Source organism: Mustela lutreola, chromosome 3 (genome assembly GCF_030435805.1).
Source record: "Mustela lutreola isolate mMusLut2 chromosome 3, mMusLut2.pri, whole genome shotgun sequence".
NCBI lineage: Eukaryota > Metazoa > Chordata > Mammalia > Carnivora > Mustelidae > Mustela > Mustela lutreola.
Window position 1 is genome coordinate 134,320,349 of NC_081292.1, and position 23,864 is coordinate 134,344,212.

Sequence of the window (23,864 nt, forward strand, 5' to 3'; positions counted from 1 at the left end):
TGTGACCATTGGGATTGAAGATGTTAGGAAAGAATGCAATGAGTCAAAGAAGTGACAGTAACAATATGGCTGACTGTGGAAGTTGATGTTACCTTCAGATGGAAAAGCTGAGAAAATACTGAACCTGAAACTCTCCATGTAATTTGGAAAATGTGAGTTCTAACACAGGCTAGACAAAGGTCATTCCTTTAAATTATTTTAATGTGAAAACTGTTCAGATTAAAAATTGTGATTTATCCATAATAAATTATCCATAATAAAGAATTCAAATTACAGTGACAAATAGTTCACAGATTCACATTAAAATTTCTCTGGTCCATAGATAAAAATTTGCATCAGTTTTAGAGAAATATTTTTCATAGCTTTCAGAGTCTCAAAAGTATCTTAATTTATATAAATTGTGATAACCACATTAAATGTTCTTAGAAATACTATCACCTTTAGGTAGTGACTTGACTTTAAAAATATTTTATGATATATTACATAATATAGGGAAATAATTCTAGTTAAGCAGGTACATTTTACATAATTTGCATTTTTAGAACACTTACAAGGGAGACCGGGTGCTCTCAAAGATAAAAGAAGGAGCAATTCCAGTAACATTATCATTCATTTGAATTATGAACACTAGACAAGTTAGTGCTAATCAGATGTTTTTCTGACCTATATAAAATGATTCAACCCTCCCACATCCATGTTCTAGCGGAAAAAAAAAAAAATTACCGAATTGGTTCATTTTTTTCTCCAGGTCTGGGGATATTCCCTCTTGATTCTCAAGTCTGATATGGATGTGATCCATACTTCTAAATTAGTACTTATCATATTACATCATGGAAACGTTATATTTTTATACACATAAAATGAGTTATTTAAGGACAGAGCTGTGTCTTACTCAAAGTATTCCTAGTGCTTAACGCAGTACCTGGCATTTCCTTATACTTTATTGGTTAAATTGAATTATTAAAGACTACATTGTAAGGAGTTCCACTGTCACTGATACTAACCTTGTTAAGATATGAGGTTTCTCAACATGGTGGCACCATACAAATAACTTTTCCAGAACCTATCCAGGGAGGCATGAGAAGGACAAAGTTGTCTTTCAGCATAAGGAAGGTACTATGCTAAATTTTCCTATACTAAAATTTTCTCAACTAGCTTATATTTTAATTACTTCTTAATAAGTGGTTTTAAGTAATAAGCTTACACTATTAAACTCACTATTATATTGAAATCAATTTTTAGGAATAGAGTGTAAGGAGGCCGTTAAACCAATATTTCTCTGCAGCTTACCCACAGAGCATTGAATGTAACCTACAGATGATCTACTGCCATGAAAATGGTTAGATTAAAACACCAAAAATGTTATTTTTTAAACAGGATGTTAGGGAGATGATTTCCCATTAGAAACGGAGGAAATTGAACATATAATTCTAATATACATAAGTTTCCTTAAGAAAGAATACCTGGAAGAAGGAAGTAGGGGTGATTTCTCTCAATTGTTAATGAGGTGATTTTCCTTAAAAGTATACACTACCTATAGGCACATCTGACCTCCTCAGGCATGGGGCATACATTATATTTAAGAGGATTTGGTCCTGTGCCTGGCAGTTAATGAGTATCAGCTTGTACATCTAAGGGTACTGATTGTTTGGGGCCAGTGTGTACATTATTGTGTACAAGCATTTGTACTGCCTTTTCTTATATTTTCATGGCTAGTAGAAGAAAACTGCTTCAACTTTGTTCCCTTAAAATCAGGCCCCTGTTCTAGCCTGGGTTCTATATTCCTGCCTAGCTGACCTCTTGTAAATAAGGAACGTTCTGTATCATTTGCATCCTCTCCACTCTTTTGCCTGCTATTTCCTTTGCTTAGGACACTTTCCACCACACCCAACCCCTGATCTAATTCCTGCCCATACTTCAAGACCTGGTTTAGCCAGTAAACTTCTATGAAAGTCATCCCCAGCCCTTCCAGGCTCAGTTAAGCAACCTTTTATTTTTTTTATTTTTATTTTATTTTATTTATTTTATTTATTTTTTTAAGATTTTATTTATTTTATTTGACAGAGAGAGAGATCACAAGTAGGCAGAGAGGCAGGCAGAGACAGAGGGGGAAGCAGGCTCCCTGCTGAGCAGAGAGCCCGATGCGGGACTCCATCCCAGGACCCTGAGATCATGACCCGAGTCGAAGGCAGCGGCTTAACCCACTGAGCCACCCAGGCGCCCCTAAGCACCCTTTTAAACCATGCTTCCAGATCACTTTTGCAGAATTGTCCATTCACTTCTTGTTTTTCTATTTAAAGTGTTACCTTGAAGACAGGGCCAGTATCCATTATCATATCTCTACCAATACAAAAGCAAGGAGGCAGTCTGGAGATAAGAGTGAAGATCTTGGACTTGCTAAGGCTGTAGGGCTTGGTAGCAGTGTTACTTTCAGCAGGTATCAGTCTCTATGGTTCAATTTCATCATCTATAAAATACGTGTCATACTTTGCAGGTCGTTAATAAGTACTCAAAAATGTAATTGGTACCTTTTTAAAGTGCTTTACATTATTATCACTTATTCCTCTGTACAACTCTATGAGGCAACTGATGTTATAATTCATATTTTATAGTTCATATTTTATTCATATTTTATAATTAAAGAAACTGAAACAGAAAGATTAAGTAACTTGCCTCCCAATACTCAGAATAAGAGTATAATCAGAATTTGAACCTGAGCAGTCTGACTCCAGAACACTAATTCATTCTAAACTGCATGTCACTTTGTTTACAATTCTACTACATATAGGGGTATTGTAGTTTTGTGATCTTCATCTTCATGTATTTTCATCTTTCAGCAAGTTTCACAAAGCAATACTTTTGCTTTATATTTTAAAAAAATTGCATAAATTCAGAAAGGATTGTGATTAGAACAATTTTTTCTTAAACTGTGTATTTTATTCTAATTTGAAGAACAATATCAAATATTTAGAATAACTGAAGTTTTCTTATCTTAACGCATTAGTCTTTATCATAGGCCTTAACACACAAATGCATTAAATTCTTGCTTCACTTCTAGTTGGACCTTGATACTAAATGCTCTCATTTAAATTATTACAACCTTAGGCTCCCAAATTATCCTAGTATGTCTAGGAGGCCCCAGGTTCACTCAAGCAGGAAGCCAAATCCCTCTACTTTTTGCTCTTATTATTCCTCTTGTCAGTGTGTTTGTTCTAAAAATCTATTTCCACAGTTGTTGATTCTTATTTCTGTTTACGGAGATTATCTCCCAATAGACCTGCAGATAGGAGATTAAACAAACATACAAACTGTGCTAAGAATCATAACTCCCCTTACATTAAATTTCTGAGTTCTAAACAACCCCTCTTCCTTTTAAAACAGGAGTTTAACTTTTCTTGAAAAAATCAGATAGTTTTGGTAGTCTTGAATGCAAAGGTCATTGGAGAGGTCACGCTGTAGTCACTGGAGAGCTACTGATGATAGGACAGTATGGTATAAAACACTTCACAAGGATTCAGCTGGCAGGGGTCAAGAGGGACTTGGAAAGGACTTAGGAATTGAGACTGAACTCACGACCCTTGCCACATGGCAGCTGCAAGTGTTCTCACTTGAGGAGGGGCAGAGGGAGTGCAGAGGGGTGCTTTTGAAAAATAGGATGAAGCAAGAATCCATGTACTACCTGACAGGATACAGGAGTCCAGGCAAGAGGGAAAGGGAAAAGCCATGTTTTCTCTGCTTTAAGGCTGAGTTACAAAAGATGATATAAACAGAGATGGGGAGACCTGATTTGGCATGGAAGGTGGTTCAGAGTGCTAGACAAGAAAGAAGAGAAAAGCGAGTAATCTGACTACAGATGTGTTTCAAATAATGGCACTATATCTGTATCTTTGTAAGATTGAGTTGAAAATTAATACAATCTAAAAACCACTTATTAAAATTCTTTTTTCCCTAAGTAATTTCTAAATCATCAAAAACACAAGTCATTAACTCCTTAAAAATAGGACTTCCAATTTAGTCCTATAAAAAATTGAGAATGCTTTTAAAAATATCCAACAAGTATTGAGCCATATCACATAACACATCTTCCTAGAAAGGATATATTTAAAAAATGATTTCTCAAATACTCCAAAGGCCCTAAAATGGTCCTCTCATTGTATGTACTCTGTCTAGTGAATGAAAGAATGAGAATATAGTCAGTGGGCACTTAGTTTTAAACTGTACAAAAGTGATAAAAAGAAAAGATGTTAATTTTGGAGCTGTCCACACATTAGTGACAATTAGTTAAGAAAACTCTAAAGGAGCAAGACTCAATACAGAAGAGTAGAGGGTCTGGGAATATATCTCGTATTACACCTACATTTAATGTGTGGAGAGAAGAGTGAAAGCCAATGTACAACGTTGAGTAATGCCACAGAAATGAAAGAGTGTATGAATAAAGGGTAGACCATGGTGGTAAATGCAATAGAAGACTAGGAGGGGGAGGGCTAGAAAAAATTGCTGAGTATGTGTGCATTCTAGTGGAAAAACCAATGAGTAGGAGAGTGGAAACTGTGCTAAAATAACAAAACTGAATATATGCATAAAGAAACTGTGTTATACATTTGGGCTTTGGGCATATATCCCACACCCACAATTTACAACATTGGTTTGGTTCACAAATGCAGGTTATTGCAGATTATCCTGCACCCTGACCATATGTATAGTTTGCTTAAATTCTCTGTGCAGTTAGCCATGTATCGTAGTGCCAGTCATAATTCAAGAACATTTCTTTATATGCCAGGTATTGTTTGAACGTTAAAAAATAAAATCAAGTGACGCAAGTAGCTTTTCTGTAGCTGTACTGTTTGCCAAAGTTGTGACTGGATAAGGTCCAGTAATACTTTTAGGATGGGCCCAGAAATAAGTAAAAAAGCAATGTGTATTTTGATAGAAACTTCTAGGAAAAAAATCACATGATTTCATAGTTTTAATTAACCTTAGGAATCAGAGCCTAGCTCCTCATTTATAGTGAAAAACACTTAAGGCCAAAAGAAGTCAAATGACCTGCCCAAGCTCACCAAACTAATTATTGGCAAAGCTAGAACCAGAAGCCAACTGTCATTCTTGTTCCCAGTGCCCTGCTCATTTTAAAAGCCATACTGCCTTCACCTGAATTCACAAGACTCCCAAATGCCATTTTAGCTGTGATGTGTTCTAAAACAATGTGTTTTTTTTTTAATGTAAACCAATCTGACTACAATATGCAAGTAGTATCCACGACAGTCTTTTTTTTAATTATTATTTTTGAAGACTTTTTAAATTTATTTGACAGAGAGTGAGAGATCACAAGTAAGCAGAGAAGCAGGCAGAGAAAGAGAGGAAAGCAGCTTCCCATTGAGCAGAGAGCCTGATGCAGGGCTCAATCTCAGGACTTTGAGATCATGACCTGAACCAAAGGTCAGGAGGCTTAACCTACTGAGCCACCCAGGTGCCCCCCTTTTTTAAAATTTTTTAAAATATTTTTTTTATCTATTTGAGAAAGAGAGTACAAGTTGGGGGGGGGGGGGGGGGGAACAGGGGAGAGGGAGAAGCAGACTCCACACAGGGAGGGAGCCCAACATGGGACTCAATCCCAGGACCCAGAGATCATGACCTGAGCCAAAGGCAAATGTTTAACCCACTGAGCCACCCAGGTGCCCTGAATCTAAGACATTCTGAAATTAACAGTTTTTACTATTCCAGACTGAGTCTTGGTAAGCAAAATTTTAACCAAGTATTGAATAACCAGTGTTTAAAACAAATTAGTTGAACAACTTCTGATTGTATCTGCCTGATGCTCAGTCTCACAGGTTAAAAACTAGAAAATATTTTATCTTTCCTGTAAGAACTTTGACATAATTTCAGTGATTAATACAATTCACATTTAAGAATGAATTTTTTTCAAGTATGCTTTCTATTACAGTGAGACAGTCTAGGTAACATTAGCTCAAGAGTTCTTGTTAGGGAAAGCCTGTTAATATTTTCTCCCTCTCTGTCTCTGTCCTTGACAAGTAAAAGAGGTCTTTAAAGACATTACAAAGGTGACTTTAAAAAAAAAAAACAAAAACAAAACTGTGCTTCTTAAATTGTGGCCATCAATATCTCATCCCATGTAAAGATGCTTGTTGCTAATAGCAGGAACAGTATCTGATGTGTGTTTGGTTTTCATCAGTACTACAGTTCAAATTTCATTTTGTTTTTTACAAGCCCATTTGGTATCAGTTCAAACTAACATTTAACAGCACCTTAGCAAAACAATGCAAAGTTGATCCGATATACATTACACATGCACACACATACACACTCTAGTCCTTTTGCAAATGTCAGATACCTGTAGATAAAAGAAGATGGTCACCTGATAGGCTTCTTGAAGTTTCATCTCTCAGGCCTACCCAAACACAGGGAAGACCCACATAAGTATTATAATACAATAACAGAGAAGACCATTTAGAATAAGAGCTAATTTATTTTCTAATTATTTTTTAGGACTCCTAAGGTTTTCTGCAGTTCTGTAATTGGGTGGTTATGAGGTTATGCAAGCCAAGAGAACACGCAGAGGAGTCTAACTAGCCAGGTAGACTTTGGCAGATACCATAGTTTGAGAGCTTCAGGAAGGCCATGGGAGGTAGGCACAAAGTTGGGAGGGACATAAAGTTGTTCTGTTTTAGGCTGCAGTCCAGGGAAGTCAGGTAAGGCCAAGCACAGCTGGCAAAGACCATCGTTCTAAGTAACCAAGGCCCAGAGTCCAGGAAGTCAGAGCAAATTGGAAAGAAAGATTCTGGAGAACAGGTAACACTTTGTTCTTTCTGCTCTGTGTGGCCATGACAGGTCCCTATTGCTGATTGTTACCAGGGAGAGGTCAGAAGTCAGCCTGGGAATTCTGTTTCTCACTGAAGCAGAGGATCCAGGATCACTTGGTGCAGATTTTGGCCATTTTCAGTCATAGATGACTGACTTCTCTATTTCAAACTACGCTGGTAATCTTGAAAGGAGGCTACTAATTATATACTACCTACCATATCTCTGTATGTATTAAAGCTAACAAGATTTGAATTTGTGATACACAGAAATATTATGAGGGAATAGAAATAATAAAATTTCAGCTGTTTGTTGGTGAGTCCATCATTTCACAAGCTGTGTTATCTCTTGTAGGTCGTATAACCTCATTTATTCACATTTTATTTGCCTGTAGCAGTAGATTTAATGCCATACAATATACAAAACACGAATCCCTGGGCTTGATATAAATTACTTCCATTAATTCATTTATTCTTTTGTCAGCCAACAAAAAGTTACTGAGGACACTGCTATGGGCCATTCTGGATTCTATGTTCTGGAAACAAGGTGGTGAGCGAATGAGATATTCTTGTCCCCAAGGACCTGGAACTCCTTCTTGTTTCCTTTGTTTGTTTACATATGCCAATTACCCACCTTCTTCCTCACAAAGTAAAAAATGTTGGAGAACATGGTTGGGTAATAAGGAAACCTACAAACAGTTACAATGATCATGATCCAGGGTGTGAATCACTTAAAATATCAGTAAACTATCTTGACTCATCACAGATTCCGGCAAATGAGGTCACAACAAATTATATTTACCACTTCAAGTTATCCAAGACTATTAAATGTAGTCTAAAACCTGACTAGTTCACATACATGTATTTGTAATATCTGCTCAAACACCTGATTCATTTTACTAAGAAATACTGAAGTGCATCTTGCATACTTTGATGGCTTCTCCTCTTACCTACCCTCAAGTCTTTGACTTCTCTACTTCCAAAATACAGACGCCAGCTGGAAAATACCCTTTTAAAAAATTAAAAGCCACAATCCCACATAAAAAGTAATTTTTTCTTTTTTCTCCCATCCAAGTACTAACCAGGCCCGACCCTGCTTAGCTTCCGAGATCAGACGAGATCGGGCGCGTTCAGGGTGGTATGGCCGTAGACAATTTTTTCTTATTTCTGTGCTACATTTTCTTGATTATCTCCTTTCCAATATCACTGTATCACAAAAGTAAATATAGTTAGGGCTTCAATACTTTTTGTTCAAAAGGCTAAAGATTAAGCTTCAACTTTCTCATTGCCAAAGATAATTGGCATCTCATAGGTTAAAGGGTTATAAAGTTTTAAGAAAAACTTCCAAAATGCACAGAAGAACGAGGGCATTCAAGGGAAGAGATGTGAAACCACCAGTGTGGGTAGGAAACACCTAAATGAAGGAGGCATCCCCTTGTCTCTGCTCTGCTCAGCAGGAGATAATGTTCTTCATCTTCCCACAGTGCAGAGCAGTGTTGTAAGGAGTGAAATGAAGTTGATCCTTCAGTACATAGATAAAGGAAACTTGACAGCTTTCCAGGCCCCTTTGAGAGGGACTGAAATCTCATTAACTTCTAATTGGAATGATTTATTTGAAGTATATAGATATCCACAGTTTACCAATCACTGCAGTGCACCCAGTGACAAATGTGATATAGTGCTCATCCTTTTAGATCATCCAGAGGGTTACACCTCTCTCTTAGATAATGGATACATGATTATATGTTAAATTTACTGTATCTTTAAAAAATATATAGGCAACAGTGGTTAGCACACACACATCTATACACATGCGCTCACACACACACACACATACACACAAGAGGGGCTTCTGTTTTCTGGACCTGAGGCTTCAGAGACTCTCTCTGCACAACTTCTAACTACAGATCTTTGCACAAGACTTAAGAATTCAGGAACTGAAGGATTGTGCCCATCCAGAACTAGAGACATGCCTCCTTCTATGCCTTCTCTGGTTACACAGTATCCCAGAATTTCCCACCCAAATGGACATGAGCCTGCTTCAGCTTCTAACCCCAGGACTGTTTCCATTGCATGGGTTGTTCCATTTATATGAAACACCCTAAGGCTTGAGAGATGCCCAACCAGCAACTGTTTGTAGCAGATCAGACATGGATATGTGTGCTGATCTGGCCATGATCATAACTTTGAGATCTCTTGCCTTGTCTTCAGACCTCTCATCTTGTGGGATGGAGCTGAGAATGGGAAAAGAAGGGAGGCTGGGCTGCAGGCATTCAAGTCGACTCTCCCAGAATTTCTACTTTTTTAAACATGAAACTCCAAGGTTTCAAACATTTTAAATTTGAACTTTGCCTAACGTATATTTTTTAAGGTGAGAGGATAGAACCACAATTTATAACTTGGTATGTTATACATGGGCTTCTACTCATACTCTTTTTCAAATCCCATGAATATTAGGGAAGAGACTGTATGTAAATATTAAATAGAGTTAATTTTATGGTATATGAATTTCTAAGAGGATGGAAAAAGAGCACTAACTTTTTTAAGGTGTGCTTCAGTCTGTGATTTCATGCTAAGTCCACATTACCTTGGATTTCTTTTCCCAACATGTCTCAGCAAAACTTTATACAACCTGATTAAACAAAGCCTCTTTCCCACACAGCTCCACCTTCCTTACCTGGCAGGTTTAATCTGGTGACACCCTTTAAGGACCATCATTCCAGCCACATTTAAAAGAAATAGCCTTTAGAACTCAATATAACTTTTTCTTTTTTCATGTTGTAATCTATTTCTGACCACAGGGCAGGTAAAACCAAAGAAAAAATATCTCTAAAGGAATAATACACTCTAAACTTTTCTTCCCACTCTTCCTCTCCTAGTTTTTTTTTTTTTTAAACAAAGCCACACAAACTAAACAAACAAGGTTAAAAAAACAAAATAGAAACAAAGTTGAATACCATGGGATCATTCTGAATATTTATATTCCTAATACTTCTAAGTCATAATAACCAATAATACATTAGTAAATATTTATTAAGAATTCTCTACAACCCTAGGATATGCTCCTAGGTAATGGCAGTCTAGGGATGTATTATATATGATACAACATGCAAAATGAGGCATAAGAAATGCTAGGCAAGAGAAAAAGGTTTTAATGTAAGTTCAGGGACAAGAAGGATTATTTTACCTTAGGCAGTGGGTAGGAATTAAATATATTTTATGAAAGACAAAAGGGCATGCCATGATTGCTTTTTAATTTAATTTAGAGCTTTCTAGAATATTCCAAGTTTAAATATTAAAGGTGTTAAAGCATCTTGCTTTCATATATTCAGCCTATTTAAGATTCGCCAACTGCCTCAGGTAATCTGAAATGGAGATCACAAAAATGGGCAAGGAGGAATAGAGTAAGGTTGGGGCATTGATTTTCAGGACATTACTCCTGAAAAGTGATGACTTTTTAAGAAAACTAATGGCTATAAAATGTATTGAAATTTTCATGGCAAATATATCTTCTTTGGATATTGATATTTAGTGGGAACATGATATATAGACAACTACACCTGATTTTCTAACATTAACTCCAATGAGTCATTGAATTACCCTGGTTATATGTGTGGCATAAGTGATGGACTGATCCATGATACACACCCAGTGTGTCACAGATGATGACGCTCAAGGTGGGCTGTTCATAAGCCATACAGATTCCTTAACATACAGCTCCTTGGACTTGAGTCATCCCAGTGGTATTCATTACATTCTGGATTGTCAGAATGCAAACATGTTATCATAAATTTCTAAAGCCTGACTAACCATGTTCAACTGCTTGAACCATTGTCAGGTCCCTAGTGAAAGCTCTGAACCACAAATATGGGCCAACAAATTATGATTTGGGAAACATCACCACAGGCATTCAGTTAAGTTTGTGAATTGAAACGAAGTTGCAACACCAGAAGTATGCTTTGGCAGGCTGCAATATGTAATGTAGGAAAATGTTTTGTTTCTCTTGTTTTTGCCTTACTCTTAAATTTATCTAATTTTGAAACATTATCCAAACTGAATCTTCTTAGGTATGGTATAATGTACAGTTCATGGTGGCAAATTATTTTTAGAAAAGAAAGTATGGTGAAAGTCGGATATATACAGAAATAATGCTGTTTACACTAGAAATACAGAGGGACAGGGAGAATTTGAGCTCAGCCAAGCATGTTCCCCCTCAGGTCACTTGCACTTGGCTATCCCCACTGAGTGGAACACTCTTGCTTTGTAATCTGCATAGATGGCTCCTTGCAACCTTCCAGGTTCTGATCAAAAGTTGTTTTAATCAAAGAGACTTCTGACTACTGACTACTCTTTATATACTAGCAACTCTTTAGGTATCACTCTCTCCCTTTCTCTGCTTATACATTTAATTTTTTAAATGCTTTTAATTTAATATTCTCCTAAACATGTATCAACAGTTCACATGTTATATACTACCTGTGTACCTTTGTTATTTTTTGGCTTCTTCTCCCTAAAATATGTTCCTTGAGAACAAGGACTATGTTTTGTTCATTACTCTATATTCTCAGCATTATGTCCAAGGCACAGAATATAGTAGGTACTCAATAAATTTTTCTTGAAGAAATGAATGGATAATTGATAGCTCTTTGTAGGTCAAGTTTAATTACTTGTAACAGTTCTCACTCATTCTAACCTTAAATATAGCAAATGATATAGTTACTTTGGGAAAGAAATAAATCTAGGCACCTGAAATATTCAACAGAATAAAATCACAAATTATTCAGAAGGAAGAAGAGATGTACAGTGTGTACAAATCTATAAAACCGATACTGGTACCTGAAGCTTCTCAGGGTTGAATTTGCTTACTAGATACCCAGTGACAGATAGCTAATATAACTGCTAACTTAAAAGCCTCCTAGGTATGGTTTAAAAGCATATGTAAGCAGTAGGTTAAGCCTTGGCCTTTGGCTCAGATCATGATCTCAGGGTCCTGGGATTGAGCCCCGCATTGGGCTCTCTGCTCAGCAGGGAGCCTGCTTCCCCTCTCTCTCTGCCTGCTGCTCTGCCTACTTGTGATCTCTCTCTCTCTGTCAAATAAATAAATAAATAAAAACCTTTTTGAAAAAAATAAATAAATAAAAAATAAAAGCATATGTAATTTCAACAAATGCTGTGAGGATAACTGGATAACTACATGAAAAAGAATAAGGTTAGATACCTACTGCACAGCACCTGCAAAAAATTAACTCAAAATGGGTTCTAGGCCTACAGTTAAAACCTAAAATTATAAAACTCTTAGAAGAAAACATAAAAGTAGACCTTTGTCACCTTGGATTTGGCAATATTATCTTGGATACAATTTCAAAACAAGCAAATTGGACTTCCTCAAACTTAAGAAATTTTGTGCTTCAAAAGAAGCCAACAAATAAATAAATAAACAACCAGTAGAATGGGAGAAAATATTTATAAACCATATATCTTACAAAAAACTTATATACAAAATATATAAAGAACTCTTACAACTGAAGACAAGTAACACAATTAAAAATGGGCAAAGAATAGATATTTCTTATGAATAGATAACCATAAGAAAAGGTGATCAACAGCATTAGTTATTAGGGAAAGTGGAATCAAACCAATAATGAGAGACTACTTCACAGCTACTAGTATGGCAATAACAAGTGTTGGTGAAGATGTGGAGAAATTGGTATCCTAATACTTACTGATGGGTATATAAACTGGTATAGCCACTTTTGAAACAGTTTGGCAGTTCCCCAAAATGTTAAGCATAGAATAACTATATGATTCAGCAATTCCATAGCAAGATATATACCCAAGAAAACCAAAAACATATATCCACACAAAAACTTGTGTGCCTGTATTTATAGCAGCATTATTCATGATAGACAAAAAGTAGAACTACCCCCAAATGTGCATCAACCGATGAAAAGGTAAACAGTGGTGGTACATTCACATAATGAATACTAGTCAGAAATAAAAAAGAATGAAGTACTTCAAGGTTCATACTACAACATGCATAAATCTTGAAAATGTGATCCTAGGTGAAAGAAGCCAGTTACAAAAGGTCACATAGTATATGATCCATGTATATGAAAAATCCAGAATACACAAATCTATAAGGCCAGAGAATAGATTATGTATTACCTTATGCTATATTGGGGCAGTGGGAATGGGAACAGGAAATGACCATTTATGTACAGGGTTTGTTTTGGGATGATGAGAATGCTTGAAAATTAGATAGTGTTAATGGTTACACAACGAAGAATAGCTAAAAATTACTCAACCGTACACTTCAATTGAGTGAATTTTATGGCATGTAAATTAGATTCAAATAAAGCAAAAAAAAAAAAAAACCCAACAACATAAGTATGAAGCATAGCTATATAGCAAATCACCCTAAGTTGTGCTACACAATAGGGTCACACAGAGCAGCAGGAAACCCATGCCTGCGAGGTGCAGATCATACAAAGGCAATGGAATTCTTCCCTTCAGGGCCCCTTCTGTTCCTAAGCGAGCAAGAACCTGGAGTTAAGAGGTGCTCAAAAGCCCATTTGCTCAAGTTTTCTCCTCCAGCTTGTTGCTTCAGGGTCTGAAATGCCTTTTATATGTCATCTTGTGGAATAAATCATGAAGGAACTTATTAAAATAGAAACACTGTATGTGGAAATGCATAGTACATTAACTTATTAACACTCATAAGGATAAGCTTATGAACTTACTTAGCCAAGCATTTCAGTAAGGCCCTAAAGGAATGAAATGTTAATTAAAACTGAAGGGAAGAGAAAAAGATTTGGTGCCTGGCACACTGCCTAAAGCACTGGTTTTAGAAATAAAATCTGAGAAACATAGATCCAAAATGTGGGATGGCACTAAAGATTAATATTTTTGTATATCATTTACCCACCTTGCTTTACCTTTCCTACCATGTAAATAAACTCTGGCCACATAGGCTAGACTTAGACAATTTTATTCCTTTGTTCTTTAAGCTTTAGTAGGCAAGTGGTAAATCTAGGATTATAAGTCATAATCCTTGGCATTGAAAAGCAACGTAAAGATTTTGAAGAAAGGGTGTGTCATGATCAGGTGCTTTAGAAATATCATTCCAGCTGCAATGTGGAGAACAGATTTGCAGAAACAAGACTGAATGTAAGGGCATGGTATAGGGACCAAAAACCCAGCAAGATGGTATGAAGATTATTTCAAAGTGAAAACATCTGCAGAAAGAAATCTTATCTGCGCTACTCTTCTATGACTAAAGCAGGGCTTTATGAGAGTCAGTTACCACAAACCTCCTCTCTAGGGAAGTCTTGAGTCAGGGAGGCCAGACAACTGGCCTTGGGCACTGGAACATTCCAAAAAATTGTGTAAGCAAGTCTTGTCAGAACCTTCCAACTTTTGAAGCCCTAAATTCACCCTCCTCTGTTGAGCTGGTAGAGAAACTCTTACTCCTTGTAGAGTTGTAAGAGTAAGAAACTCTTAATCCTAGTAAGAAGGGAATCACTTCTTGTGGGGTGCTCCCCCATGAATGTGAAAATAAATTCTCCTGTTAATCTATTACCAATTAATTCATAGGCCCCCAATCATATGGACCTAAATTGATAGAGGATAATATTTCCTCCCAACTACAGGTTAGGAAGCTATTATACTAACCTGGTAAAAAGGAAAAATAATGCTAGTTTGAGTTAGGGTAGCAGCAGAAGGAAGAGAGGTATTTTAAATAGAATCAGTAAGTTTTGGGATTTAGATATGGTCAGGAGGGAATAGGAAGAATATGAGAATAAATGCCAGGTGTCTTTCTAAGGCTCTTCAAAACTTAATTCTCTTCTGGCTGAATAGCCTTCAAAATTTAGAATGTGCTATAAAACCTGTATGTGGTTGGGTGGGCAGGTAACTCAAAAGCAGGTGACAATTCCTCATGGAACAACTGCTTTGTTAAGCAAAAACATCTTGGTAAGTCATCATTGTCTCTGCATTTGGAGCTTGTCTAAAATGAGCTTAAAATTGGACAAAGAAAATGGTGCCTGCATAATAAAGTATAAAGAATGTTTTACTTCAGCAATAAATGGATGAATCAAATGTTTGAAGACCAGGAAAAGCAGTGGGGGATAACAGCAAGTAGGGAAGATGGCCCAGGAAGTCATCAGAAGCTAGGTCCTGAGCAAAATTATTAGCTAGTGGTGAGTACTGCAGTGAACAGGGAGGTCTCTTCTTCAATGTGATATTATTTGCTGTGCTATGATGTCTTTGTATCTTAAGATACAACCCAAATCTTTTAACTTCACTTCCTGGTATAAAAACACTTGTGTTTCACATTTGGGTCTGTGCAGAATGGATAGAAGAGGCTAGCCAGGGAATGCCAGGGTGACTCGGTTGGTTAGGCATCCAACTCTTGATTTTGGCTCAGATCATGGTCTAGGAGTCATGGGATCGAGCCTCATGTTGGGCAACGTGCTCAGTGGAGAGTCTGCTTAAGATTCTCTCTCTCCCTTTACCCTCTCCCAGTTCCATGCTCACATACTTTCTCTCTTTCTCTTAATTTAATAAATATTTTTTTTGTTTTTTTAAAGGATGGTTAGAAGAGGAAGGATGTAAAAGACATACTTTAACAATAGTAGGAACTGAGAACAAGAAGTAAAGTAGGAAAAATGTACCCCCTGATCTTCACCACATCTACTGGGAAGTGGGTTGGGAGGTGGGAGTGGCATTAGGGGAAACAAGAAAATTATATGTGAGACCCAAGGTAAGGGTAAAGGTGGGACCATTTCCAGTCAACTATTACAGGACAAGGCAACTCTGAGCAAACTGGATGACTAGGGCTACCAAGGAGCTAACACATGGGTAAATATCTAAACGAGAATCTTTTAAATTGTCTTTTCAGAAATCTAACTTCTAAATTTCCTCATCCTTCATTTCTATGCAAAACTGAAAGTATTCCTCTATTTGTGAACGTAAGTTACATTGGATACACATCCAATGGTTCAAAGTATTAAGAGACCTATTATCTGTATCATATACCAATTAGCTGCAGGAGCTGAGTGTTGAAACACACAAAATACTATTGTCTGGAGTAGAAAATAATACTGGACAATTTTCAATCTTATAACTCTTCTTAGTACTTCAGCAAGGTATAGGTTTTTCTTAATTGGGACTATTGAACCAATGAAAATGTCTTAATTCTAAGTGTAAAACTAATGCCTTCTTACTTGGAATATATACTAAGTCAGTGAAATATAGTTTGAAGAAAATATATTGAATGTCTTATGTCTTAATATTTTAAAGTCTTATTGCTTGAATTATTTTCCGGAGAGGCTTTCTTGAAGCAGGACAATTTAGAAAATAAATAACGTTCCTGGAAATCATCATCATGGTTAATCTTGTTAAAAATATGTTCTTCATTCATGATTTCCACAGAGACTTTATTGTATTTACTAAGTTACTGGCTCTTACTGTCGTTACCACTGGAATTCTAATGAAAAATAGATTTTCTCTTCCTAATGAGTTCAATATAATCTGAAGTATATTCTTAATTTTCAAATAAGAGCTAATAGAATATACCATGAAAACAAACTGAAAGATTGAGGGGTTTTTAAAGATGAAAGCTACAGATGTTGTTTTGGAATGTCCTCTGAATTTGTATATTCTATCCACAAAAGGTATAAAATTATATTGGTTCTGTAATATGGATACAATTTTAACTTTGCATAATCAGGTTTTATAGATTCTGTAGAAAATTTTTAATTTATTTATCTTTTCAGCAGTGATAGAAAAATACAAACATGAGCGCTGTAATTGGTTACCACCTATTCTTGGAGCCATTATCTGTCCATGTAAAATTATTTGCAATAGTTAATAAATGCTCAGTGGTGTCACTGAGCTAACCTAAAATTTATCAGCTTGACTTGCTATGTAGATAAGAGTTAAAATAATAAAGTGTTATCTTTGAGAGATGTGATATGTCACTAAGGCTGATTCCTAGCATCATCTAATAGAAAAGATGTGCTCCTAGGTCATTCACATGAAACCAAGTCTACATTAGTATAAATGTAGTAAGCTTCGCACATACAACTTTTAAGTAAAACTATTTCTGAGATTTGTGAGGGCAGGAAATTTCTGCAATAGCTTCATAAAATGGGAAGTAGACAAAATGTTTATAGACAAAAATTCAGGAAATGAAACATTACTAGTTCTTTTATATTAGCTCCTTTTTCTAGTCTGTTAATTACACTATCTAACCAAAATTGGATATTTTATTATTATCAGAACTTTCCAATAGTTTTCTCATAGCCATAGTTCTGTCTGCCATTTGAGGAAATCTCAAAAATGGCAGTAGGAGGTTTATCAATAAAACATTCTCTTCTTTTCCTTACAATCAAAGCCATTGATAAAATTTGAGCTCTAAGAGAAAAAGATTCCATTTGTATGTATGGGAGGAAATCAGTAAAAGTCAATTTTTAGCAATATTTTCTTCCTGGAATGTACTTTGAAATTTGAGTGGGAGGGGGGAGGATTTAAACAAAGTACTGTTAGAAAAAAATATTTTCACACATTAAACACAATTTACCACAAAAATATGGGGAAAATGAAAAGTTATATTTTATTGAAATTAGAAAGAAGAAGTTGATACTAATGTTATCTATTAACTTCAGTTAGCTGTTATTTCCTAAGAAACTAACACAGGATATGTTATTCAGTATTCTATTTTAAAATAGAACAGGTTTCAAGTCTTAAAGCTGGTCAAAATTGGGGAAATAAAAGATCATAGCTTAGAATTTCTCTCCCCTTCAGCTTTAAATACATAAGCTTTGGGTGAAACTTTACCCAAATCAATATACCTATTAAAGTTTTGAGTTACTGACTTCGCCATTTGCAGCATTTATGGAGTGGGAGAAATGAGAATAAAAAATTCCTAACATGTTTCCCTCCTACTGTCTTTCTTCATGCTAAAGGTCACAATTTTGCTTTATGATACATTGCATTATAGAGTATTGGAGTTAAAAGAGACTCTTTCAGTAATCTAGATTCATGTTCTTTTTTAATACTGAAGAAGAAACTGAGGCCCAGAGAACTTAAACAAATTGCCCAAGGATACAAAGCTAAAAATAATGGGATAGGAGCTGAAAAATATGGAAGAGGAAAGAGTTTTCTCTGTTAATTGTTTTTTGTGGTGTTAGTTCAAATAAGTTAAACTGATAAGAGATTAATTTAGGTAAGCCAGCTAAAAATACTTTTAATTATTTCTCAGTACAACAAGGGGGGAGAGGGGAAATCACAGGAATGAATGCATAGGAATGAAAAAGAGAAATGGTCCACAGAACAAGAGAGACACAGCATATGTGCTTTGGTTTTTAAGCCTCTGGGCCAAAATCACACTTATGATCTTGGTAACCAAAAAGAATCTTGTTCCTGGAATGCTTGTAGAGACCTGAGTTAGTCATAAGCTTCTTAAGAAAATAATTTATCCTTTGTTTGATATTGCAATGATTCTTGATCAGAAAGGCAAGCAAGCCTCTTTTATTGTTAGAGGCCTAGTCATACTCTTGTTGCTGGTGTAACAAACCCCTGGGAAAACTTTGACTAAAGAACCATGTATTTGAATGATTTTAGTATGGATTAGATGATCTCATGAAATCTCTCCCTGCTCTATCATTCTTTCCCTATTGGTGCCAGGAAAACCAACCTCATATGCTTATTTCAAGGAATTTGACTAGCAATGATAGGCTGAATAATTATAGACTTATTCAGCTAGGGAAATAACTATAGAATGTTTATTTCAGAGTATTGCTAGAATCATTATTCTGAAAGGTTTATATGAGGAGGACTCAAATGCTCATATCTAAGACAAAACAACTGGTCTGAATCATTGGCTTTGGACCAAGTATTTTGACCATTTGATAACTTAAGTGGTAAGTCTAGCTTCTGGTTTTCATTCAATTCAATTCCTTCCTCCACTCCCGACAGGTAAATCTGTTACTGCCTGTGGTCAAAGGATAAAAACTCCTTTCTAATCTACTTTCACAGTTAGGAGATGGACAAAAATTCTACTTGGTCTTTAATTAAAGTTTTTCATTTTGCTAAAAGATAAGAAAGAAGCACCCTACCTTTATTTCTGAAGTCTCTAGGAACAACTTTAGCTTCATATTATATTAACATACAACATTCAAAATAATATCTGGCATCTTCTTGACATTCCAGAGGCATACTTGAAATAAATGTTGCTAACAGTAGCTAAAAATGGTGAAGGAAATTACAGAAGTATTTGACTATCATCCAAAAGATTCCAATGGAGGAAAATTTCCCTACACCCTACAAGCATCTTAAGGCTTTGTACCAAAGAATGCTAAAGATTTTAACTGGCTGGCAAAATACATAGCAGGTGGCAAAATATTTTTGACTTGTAGCTGAACAGTCTTTCTTTCTTTTCTTTCTTTCTTTCTTCCTTCCTTTCTTTCTTTCTTTCTCTGCCTGCCTCCCTCCGTCCCTCATACTTGACTATATTATAAGCAAAAATAGTAATCAGAAAACAAAAAAATCAGGAATAATTTATATATGATAGAATCCATTCTATTTGAAAACAGCAAGGTTCTTCAATCTTTCACAGCAAATAGAAACTCTTCTCTCCTCAAACATTTGATTCTCTGGTCTTCCCTATGTCTCCCTGCCCCACTGAAATACATGAACAACACTTCATGCATATTCTTATGAATCAACATGAAATTTGACAACACTTTACCTTCCTCATTTCAGATATGACTCATTGCTCTTGGTGTAATCCCCATGGACTAGAGAAGCTCTACTTTAAAGTAAGGAAACAAAAGAAGCACCTTTGATTCAAGCTGGTTTATCCAGAGAACTCTAATAGTTATTATTCACTGACTTCTTAAGTACAGCATTATAAAGCTGACTGTTTGAAGTGTCCTCTCTTCATCAGTCCCTGGGGAAACCGCTGTAGAAAAGCTGGAGGGGTAACCTGACTGATAAGTCTTAGACTTGAAGTTTATCAGCAGTTTTACTAAAACCATCCATTCTCTCTAGGATGCTATTGGATTTTAGCTTTGGGAGCATTTTATTTTACTTCCAAGATTTTGGATCATCTTCCCTCCAGATCCTTCTGACTTTGTATACAAAAAGTAATAGATCTGAGCTACTTCTTTAAAGTCTTTCTAATTTAAAACTTGACCCTTTCTCTGCTGAGGGATAACCATTACCCCACCTCCCAATCTCTCTCAGAAAGGGCCGCAGAGCACAATTCACTTCAGAAGTCTTAAATCATTTAGAAAACCGGGGGTCTTTCAAACAATATTTAGATAAGAAGGAAAAAAGAATATGGCCCTCTAAGTAAAATTCTATTTAACCCTTACTTGAAAATAGGAAAAAGTAAATAAAAAGCTGAGGCCGCTTTTCCAAATCTTAGAAATATCTAGTCCCAAGAGAAACTGTTTCTTGGTTTAGAAGATGAGAAGAGTTGAAGTTAAACAATGATCTTTTTTTCCATTTCTAAAAAAAAAAAAGAAGAAGAAAAGCCAGCAGAGGCAAATGGCTCTGTTGGACAAATTGTTTCAGCAGATGTTCATTGTCCCAGGGAGAAAGCAGTCTCTATTTTGCAGCTTAGCACTTGCAAATTTAGAAACTCAAATATTTTTAACTTGAAATGGTCCATGTGGTATGAGTGGGATATAAATATTAAAATTATTTATTTGAGTAGGTGGTCACTTTCTAACATGAACATCTGCAGACTGTGGAGGACTGCCCTTAGGTCATGATATGGTGGTGCAGCGATTACCACCCATCTGTGCTTTTCAAGCTTCTGTAAGTTGTTATTCCCATTTATAGTGCACCTGGGAGAATATTAATATTTATATAACATTTATAGAGTGATGTACCAGGCATTCATATTTATCCTATGGGGTAAAATACTATTAGTGTGACTATTTTAAAATGTGTAAACTAAGGCTTACCAAGTTTAGGTATTTTATCTAAGTTATAAGAAGTGGTGGCATTCACATGCAAATATAGGCAGTTTGACTCTGGGACAGGGGTCATCAAATCTTTTCTCTAAAGGGCCAGGTAATAAATAAATATTTTAGGCTTTACAAGCCATAAAAGCCATTGCAACCATTCAACTTTGTCTTTGCAGGACAAGAGAAGCCTAAGACAATGTGTAAATGAGTGACCATGGTGTGTTCCCCACCCCTCCCCCCCCCAAATTGTATTTATGGTCACTGAAATTTGAATTTCATATAATTTTCATGTGTCACAAAATATTATCCTACTTTTGATTTTTATTAATGCTTAAAAGTGTTAAGACAGTTCTTACTGCAAGGGATGTGTAAAAACATATAGGATGGTGGATTTGGCCCACAGATTAGTTTGTCAACCCCTATTCAAGGCTCTTACTGATTATGCTATTTTTTAAATAGTGTTTTTAAATAATTTTTTAACAGCTAATGGAGCTGTATTTAAATTCTAGCATTATCAAATTGTGGCAGACTTTTATCATAAAAAATTATTTCTTGGGAAATAAGTTTTTTGTATTATTTATATTTGTATTTTATATGAAATAGATATATAAAGAATCATATGAAATTTGCCACTATTTAATTGTTTGACATAAAAAGTGGCAATCTCATATGTTTCAACATTACATTTATAACTTCTTACTGCTGTCAGAAGTAACACTTTTTTTTTTTAAGATTTTATTTATTTATTTGATAGGCGGAGAGAGAGAGGAGGAAGCAGGCTCCCCGCAGAGCAGAAAGCCCAGATGCAGGCCTAGATCCCAGGACCCTGGGATCATGACCTGAGCCAAAGGCAGAGGCTTTAACCCACTGAGCCACCCAAGCGCTCCAGAAGTAACTATTATTTATATTAGCATTATGAAAGCATAGGCAAGTGACCAGAGGAATATTATATATATAAACAAGCATCAGATGGGTAGCACGCTAGATGGTATTTAAAGTTCCTTTAGAATCTTGCCTATGAAATGAATTAGGATAGTCTAGGACTCACTGAAGTGATAAAGGGGACCACTTACTGCTATGTAGTTGCTCTGTGACAAGTACTAAACTGTGTTATCTCATTTAGTTTCCATAATGATACTGTGAGATAAGTATTTTTATTCAATTCACAGTTGAGGCAATCTAGGTTTTTGGAGACTAAGTAAGTTGTCTTCCTCATACCACTGAGAGATGGCAAAGCATGTCCTTGAACAAAGAAGAAAAGTTCCCTCTTTGTTTTGTTCATACAACAAAGGCAATTTCACTGCCATTTGTCAGTACCACTAAGACTTTTAAGATGAAATTCAATTTTTTCTTCAAATTCATTGCTAGAAAATCAGTTATAAGCCATAGTATTAGAATTTCTCTCATTTTTCAATAAACTCCAAAAAATACACTTACATAATTTAAATACTTTTTGTAGCCACATCTGCATTGTTTCTTCAGAATTTCTTACACAAATAACTCTTTAGTTGGGTAAGATCTCAATTTATATTTAAATGAAAGAGAAGAGGAAAGAGAAATCACAGCTTTTGATAAACATAATTTTTTAAAGATTTATTTATTTGAGAGAGAGAAAGAGAGAGTGTGGGCAGGAGGAGTAGCAGAGGGAGAGAGAAAGAATCCTCAAGCAGACTTCCCTCTGAACTCTGGGGGGATCTGAGGACCCTGGAATCATGATCTGAGCCAAAATAAAGAGTCAAACACTTTAAGGACTGAGCCACCCAGGCACCCCAGTAAATATCTTAATAAAATAAATGATTACTTAAAAACTGATAAGTTTACAAAGTCTGAGAATTTAAGAGCATCAAATCCTTTTCCTCACACTTTCACATATTAATATAATTATTTTAAGTCCTGCATATCCTAAGAAAATAATTTTGCACATACTCTGCACAAATAAGCATTAAGGTGAGAAAGAAACTATAAAGTAAAATCATAAGAAATACTGAGATCAGAATATTAACATTGTATTACATTGCTTCGCTTATGCTTCTCATTCTTGATCTAAAGAAGAAACCAATAATCTCATCAATGACCACTGAGGAATAAACTGTAAAACAGGTAAGGAATTCTAAAGGATTCACCAAAAGAAAAAAATTATTCCAAGTCACACTTACACTAGAAAGGTACGCTATTGCTCTTTTTCTTTTCTCCTGTTTTTCTCCTTCTTTTCTTCTCTTTTTTTTTAAACTATTTTTCTTGGCATAGCAAATAAAATAAACTTCGGCGTGACTGGCCTCTTTTCTCTCACAATTTTCCATCTTTATTTTTGTCTTTTTCCCCTAAAGGCCAGATTGACTATTCTCATTAACAGTACTTCAACTCATCAAATATTCTATTTTCCTTCATTCAAAATTTACTTCAAATGCAGTGTTCTTTCGAATGTACACCAAGCAAGCAAGTTAAAAATAGAGACATTTTGCCAGAAAGTGAAGTTCAGAAATTAATGAAAAGGTTCTTTGCAGTTTCCAAGAAACGGAGGGTTTACATGCAAAAAAAAAAAAAAAAAAAAGTATGAACAAACTTTTGCAACCATTTATAATGCACTTGTTTCTGCTGCTGCTGTTTTGTTTTATAATATAGAATAGACCAAAATCAAAGATACTTGAAGGAAAGAGATAGTTGAAGGAAAAGAGATCTTACGATACACTGTAACATAATCACTACAAAAGTAGGGTTTATATCTTATTCGCTCCTGAATGTCCAACATAAAACTCTTTCTACTCAATAAATATCTATAGAATGAATGGATATTTGCTAAAGAGTGACTTTGGACAAAAAACCAGGAACAGAGCAATTAGAAGAAATTATTATCTTGCCTCAATAAATCCTTCCTATTCATGAGTAGAAGGAATGAGGGAAATACTTTACAAGTCATAAAAACATAGCACTGTTTAGTAATGTGGATAGAACATGGGCTTAAAGATAATGTGACCATTGTCATTTTGGTACTGGTAATAATTAAGGAAAAGAAAAGTGGGCAATCCAGTCAGATCATGATTCCTAGGCTTTACACAGGCAGAGTTCAGAA

The 23,864-nt window shown here is 35.5% G+C and overlaps 1 long non-coding RNA gene across 2 annotated transcripts in view; it reads left to right on the forward strand.

The window, feature by feature from the left end:
- Positions 1–15,593: 15,593 nt before the first annotated feature.
- Positions 15,594–23,864, forward strand: part of LOC131827018 (uncharacterized) — a 66,897-nt gene continuing 58,626 nt past the window's right edge. For both annotated transcript variants that reach the window (XR_009351852.1, XR_009351853.1), the window contains exon 1: positions 15,594–15,674. This is a non-coding gene — a long non-coding RNA (uncharacterized LOC131827018). The remainder of the gene's footprint in view (positions 15,675–23,864) is intronic.